The sequence below is a fragment of the Miscanthus floridulus genome, chromosome 4 (genome assembly GCF_019320115.1).
Source record: "Miscanthus floridulus cultivar M001 chromosome 4, ASM1932011v1, whole genome shotgun sequence".
NCBI classification, from domain to species: domain Eukaryota; kingdom Viridiplantae; phylum Streptophyta; class Magnoliopsida; order Poales; family Poaceae; genus Miscanthus; species Miscanthus floridulus.
The window spans coordinates 15,844,894-15,851,282 of record NC_089583.1 but is presented as its reverse complement, the minus strand read 5'-3'; positions in this window follow the sequence as shown (position 1 = coordinate 15,851,282).

The window sequence follows — 6,389 nt, the reverse complement described above, 5'->3', positions numbered from 1 at the left end:
TCTTCGTGAAATTGGGAGAGAATCCAAGTGCATTGCTTGAGTGTTTGCATCTAGAGGCACTTGGTGTTCGTGTTTTGCTGCGGATTTCACTTGTTACTCTTGGTGGTTGCTACCACCTAGATGGCTTGGAGCAATGAGGATCGTTGAGCGGAGGGTGGTGATTGTCTCCAGCTCTGATCGTGGTGATTGTGAGGGGTTCTTGACCTTTCCCCAGCAGAGAGCCAAAAGGTACTCTAGTGGATTGCTCGTAGCTTGTGTGATCCTCATTTTATGTTGGTTGTGCGGCACCCTATTGAGGGATTGGCGTGTGAAGCTAATTAGCGCGTGAACCTCCAAGTGAGTGAATCGCCACAATGAGGAATAGCTTGCCGACAAGCAAGTGAACCTCGGTAAAAATCATTGTGTTCATCATTGATTCTGAGGTGATTGGTCTTCATTGTTTTTTCATCCTTGTGATTGATTGGTTTCTTCATCTACATGGCGGTATAACCTTCTTGATCACTCTCTTTACTTTACCACAAACTAGTTGACAAGCTCTTTAGTGTAGCTAGTTGTGAGAGCTTGCTTGCTTGCTTGGTGTGGCTCTTTAGTTAGTCTTTGAGAGCACACTAACATAGGGTAGTGTCATAGCTTTTGTGTGAATAGACACTATCTAAACTAGAATTGTGGTAGGTGGCTTGCATTTTGAGTAGGCTAGCGCAACACTTGCTTCGCCTCATAATTGTCTAACCATTTTATTAAGTGTTGTTGTAGAAATTTTATTAGGCTATTCACCCCCCCCCCCCTCTAGCCATTAGGACCTTTCAAGTGGTATTGGAGCCGAGGTCACCGTTATTTGAGGCTTAACAACCTTCGGTGTTAAAATGGCTCAAATCAACAACACCAAGAAGCCACCCCAATTTCATGGCTCAAATTATTCTTATTGGAAGTCAAAAATGACCACATATATCAAGTCAATCAATAGAAAGGTGTGGAAGGTGGTAGAAACCAAAGTTGAGATTGAGGATTCGGAAAATCCCACCGCGGCCGAAGAAGTGCTTCTCCAAAATAATGACATTGCTCTAAGTGCCATTCATGATGCAATTGATGTGAGAACATTTGAGCAAATCAAGAATATTGAGATGGCTCATGAAGCTTGGAAGAAATTGGAAGAATCATTTGAGGGCACTCAAGCCATGAAGGGTGCAAAGGCATATATTCTCAAAGAGAAGTTTGCAAGCTTCAAGATGAAAGAAGATGAGAGTGTGCCGGACATGTTCCATCGGATGGAAGTGATTGTCAATGATCTCAAAACACTTGGTGAGAAGATAGAGGACAAGGACTTCTCCAATAAGTTCTTGAGATGTTTGCCCGCAAGATTTGGCATGTTGGTCACCTTACTAGTGAGGACCGGTTTGAACACAATGACACCAAACCAAATCTTGGGAGATATCATGACTGATGATGCTTATAGAGATGATGATGAGAAGGAAGAAAAGAGGGATAAGAAAGATGAGAAGAAGGATGACAAGAAGAAGAGTGTGGCATTCAAGGCCACATCATCCAAGGGTAAAGCTAAACAAGAGACATCAAGTGAAGAGGATGATTCATAGGATGATGATGATGATGATGAGAAGATGGCTCTCTTTGTCAAAAGATTTGGCAAGTTCATGGTGAAGAAAGGCTACCATGCAAGAAGAAAGAAATCTTCATCCAAGAACAAAGAAGAGTCAAGAAGGTGCTTCAAGTGTGGAAGCAAAGATCATCTTGTCGCCCAATGCCCATACAATAGCGACAATGATGATGACAACAAGAAGAACAAGAAGAAGGAAAAAAAGGAAAAGAAAGAGAAGAAGGATAAGATGGCCTTCAAGAAGAAGAAGGGTGGTTCTTATGTAGTCACTTGGGATAGTGATGCTTCATCAAGTGATGATGATGATGATGATAGTGATGACTGAAAGCATCTAGGCCCCTAGTTGGGTTTCGGTGATTAATGACAATACAAGATTACTATGACTAACGTGTGTTTTGCAGAGGCAATTAAGTTAGGTCATGGTAATGGAGATCAATTGGGCAATCAAGGTTGTCATGCCCCTATGATGGAAATCGTTTCGGTTTTCAAAGGATGGACGATAAGGTTAAGGATGACTAGTTCTAAGTGTCGATTGGAGTTGGAGAGACACTTAGAGTAGTTTAGGACTTTGTTTTTCCTTTGGCCGTACTATTAAGGGGGGTATGGACAGGTAGCTTAACCTAGGTGAGTCTAGTGAGTTAGGTATGGTGCACACTTGTTAAAACTAGCTCTAGGTAGCTCCTATGAATGCCTAAGATCCTTTGGAGCAAACTTCATTCACATATAATCGAGAGTTGGAAGTGAATGGAGGGTCAAATGCTGACCGGACGCTGGCTCCGGTGCGACCGAACGCTGGCCGCAGGGTCCAGTCAGTTCATTTGATCAATAGTCTGCATTCGGTGCGACCGGACGCTGAAGAGGTCAAGTGACCGGACGCTAAGAGGCAGCGTCTGGTCAACTCCAGTAAGGTTCCAGAGAAGGGAATCTGTGACCGGACGCGTCCAGTCAGTACTGACCGGACCTTAGGGGTTCAGCGTCTGGTCGAGTACAGTAAGGTTCCAGTAAGGGTTTAATGCGACCGGATGCGTCCGGTCAGTGGTGACCGGACCCTGCCAGTGTCCGGTCAACACATTTTCACTGGATTACGGGTTGAACTGACTGGAGTGTCTGGTCAACCTGACCGGAGCATCTGGTCACCCCGCAGAAGCTCATAACGGTTTGTTTTTCAGGTTGCCTTATAAATAGAAGCTCCACTCATGTGTGGAGTCACTTTTGCTCATTCCAACAGCTGAGAAACATGTTTGTGAATGCCAAGAAGAGCAAGGTCCTAGTGAGGTGATTGAGATTCGTGAATCCAAGAGAGTAGCCTCATTAGTGAATCAAGAGTAGACAAGTGTGCATCCATCTTCTCATTAGGCTTCGCGTGGTCAAGTGAGAGTTCATGCTTGTTACTCTTGGTGATCGCCATCACCTAGATGGCTTGGTGGTGATTGGGAGCTTAGTGATTACCCAGCGGAGCTTGTGGGTGACCCAACTTGAGTTGTGAGCGGCTTTGGGTGATTCGCCATGATGAAGTGTCTAAGAATCAACCCATAGAGAGCACTTGATCCTTGCACAGATCAAGGGGGAGCTACACCCTTGCGCGGGTGCTCCAACGAGGACTAGTGGGTAGTGGCGACTCTCCGATACCTCGACAAAACATCGTCGTGTTCCTCTCTCTCTATTTACTTTGAGCAATTCAATACTTGTCTTTACATTCATAGAATTGCCATGCTAGAGTAAGTTTGGAACATAGGTTGCTAGTCCATTGTGCGTTAGTTTATTAGAAACACTTTTCTAGGCACAAGGGGTTAATTGGGCTAACTGTAGGATTTGATTATTACAAGAAAATTTAGAATTAGCCCAATTCACCCCCCCCCTCTTGGGCATCTTGATCCTTTCAATTAGTATCAGAGCCTCATGCTCACATTTTTAAGCTTAACCGCTTAGAGCAAGATGTCTCACGGGGATGGACCTCCTACTATCTTTGAGGGAGATGACTTTCCATATTGGAAAATTCGCATGGAGGCGTACTTAGAAGCTTTAGACGTTGGCATTCTTAGAGCCGCCTCACAAGGCTTCCCAAAACCTCGGGATGCTACTAACCTACAAGGGGATGAGGTTAATTATGAAAAATGGAATGCAAAGGCTCGCAACACCATCTTTAGAGGCCTTTGCAAAGACGTGTTCAACCGTGTAAGGAACCACAAAGATGCCCATACACTATGGTCGAATGTTTGTGCGCTCCATGAGGGAACCAAGAGTGAGCGTGAGGAACGCTATCATCTTGTGATTAAAAAGCTAAATTCATTTGAAATGCTTCCCAAAGAAAGTGATAATAAGATGTATTCTCATTTAAATGTTCTTGTAGAGGAAGTCAATGGGTTTGGACTTACTCAAATGTCACCATCCGACGTTGTGAGAAAGATCTTGAGTGTCCTCCCCATTGACAAATATGGGCACATTGTGACCGTGCTACATCAAGGTGATCTTTTCGCCGCTACACCAACACAAATCTTGGGAAAGATCAATGCTCATGAGATGTACATGCACATCATGCCATAAGATGGCTCATCCTCTACAAAGAAGAAAGAGAAGGACTTAGCATTCAAAGCTAGCCAAGATAAGGGCAAAGCAAGACTTGAGTATGAGAGCTCAAGCGATGAAGAAGATGATGAAGAAAGGCTTGCTCTCATGGTGAAGAAGACCACCAAGATGCTAAAGAAGCTAAACAAGAGTGGCATCAAGTTTGATGGCAAGAAGAAGAAGTTCTTCACTAGCTCAAGAAAAAAGCCAATCTTCGAGATGGATTGCTACAATTGTGGCGAACTTGGCCATCTAGCTCATCAATGCACAAAGCCCAAGAAAGACAAGTTCAAGAACAAAAACAAGGGCAAGAAAGATGACTCAAGTAATAAAGATGAAGATGAGAAGAAAAAGAACAAGCCATATAAGAAGAGAGATGGCAAAAAGAGGGACTTCTACAAGAAGAAGAAGAGTGGAAAGGCCTACATTGTCGGTGATTGGATCACGGACATTGATTCATCAAGTGGATCATCCGATGATGATAGTGACAATGAGAAGGTGGCCGCCATTGCTATTGATCTTGCATCTTCACCGCCACCATCGCCATCATCCTCTACACACCTATGCCTTATGGCCAAGGGTGAACGCAAGGTAACTAAGAATGATGATAGTAGTGATGATGAGCAAGCTAGTGATGATGATAGCGATAGCGATGATGATGATTCACCTACATATGATGATCTTATCAAAATACTAAGAAAATACACTAAGATCATTAGAAAGAGTAGAGCTACAAATGAAAAGCTTGATGCTAAAAATGATTCAATCTTAGCTAAGTGCGACACATTGGAAAAGGCTAATGATGAGCTTAGAGAAACAAATGATGCTATATCATCCAAACTCAAGGAGCTCAAATCTTCTAAGAAAGAGCTTAAAGATAAACATGATAAACTTGAGTGGGTGCACAATGAGCTCATCACTAGCCACAACAAGCTAAAAGATGAATATACAACTCTTAAGATCAATCATGATACTCTTGTTATTGCTCAAGAATTTTTACCAAATGAGCCACATGATGCTACTAATCATGTTGTTAAGATTGATATAGCTACATCATGTGATGACTTGATTGATGAGAGCATTGAGCAAGGATCTAGTGGCAAAGGCAAGCAAGTGGTTGAGTGCAATGACTATGATGAATATGTCAAGCTCAAGAACACAAATGAGAAGCTCATGAAAGATCTTGAAGAAATGAAAAGTCACAACACCATTGTGCTAGAAACTCTTGATCATGACAAAGAGTTGATTCTTGAGAATGAGAAGCTCAAAGAAGAAAATAAGAAGCTCAAGGAAGAGAAGAAAGATGATGCTCTAAAGGAAGAAAAAAAGAAGCTCAAGTTGGAGAAAGAGCATCTCAAGATTGGGTTGAGCAAGTTTGCTAGAGGCAAGCACCTCCAAAGTGAGCTACTCATGAACACCATCATGAAGATGGATAGAAGTGGCATTGGATATGTGGCAAGTGTAGAGAAGAAGAAGGCTCAAGTTCAACAACAACAATCAAAGCCAAAGCCAAAGCTAAAGAGATGTTTTGAGTGTGGACAAGAAGGCCACTTTGCTCATGAGTGCCAAACTCCACCGCCACAACCCTTGCCCAAGCATGCTAGACCCTTTGCCTTCAATGCTCACTACATGCTTAGAAAGGACTCTAGTGGGAAGATGAAAGTCATGTTCTTAGGTCCCCCTAACAAGAATAGGCCTAAGAAGATTTGGGTGGCTAAGTCACTTGTTGAGAAGGTGAAGGGCCCTCAACAAGTTTGGATTCCTAAAGCTTGAATCTCTTGTGTGTAGGTGAACTACAAGACTGGTGGAAGTTATTGGGTTATTGATAGTGGTTGCACTCAACATATGACCGGTGATCCTCGTATGTTCACCTCACTAGATAAAGAGGTAGATGGACAAGAGAAAATAACATTTGGAGATAATTCAAAGGGCAAGGTTAAAGGATTGGGCAAAGTGGCAATATCAAATGATCATTTCATCTCCAATGTGCTCTATGTTGCTTCATTGAGCTTCAACTTGCTATCTATTGGACAATTGTGCAATCTTGGCTTCCAATGCTTGTTCACCGAGAAGGAGGTTGTTGTGTCCAAGCTAGATGACAATCAAGTGATATTCAATGAATTTAGATACAACAACTTATATCTAGTGGACTTCACCTCCGAAGATGCAAATTTGAAGACTTGTCTATTCACCAAAACAACACTTGGGTGGC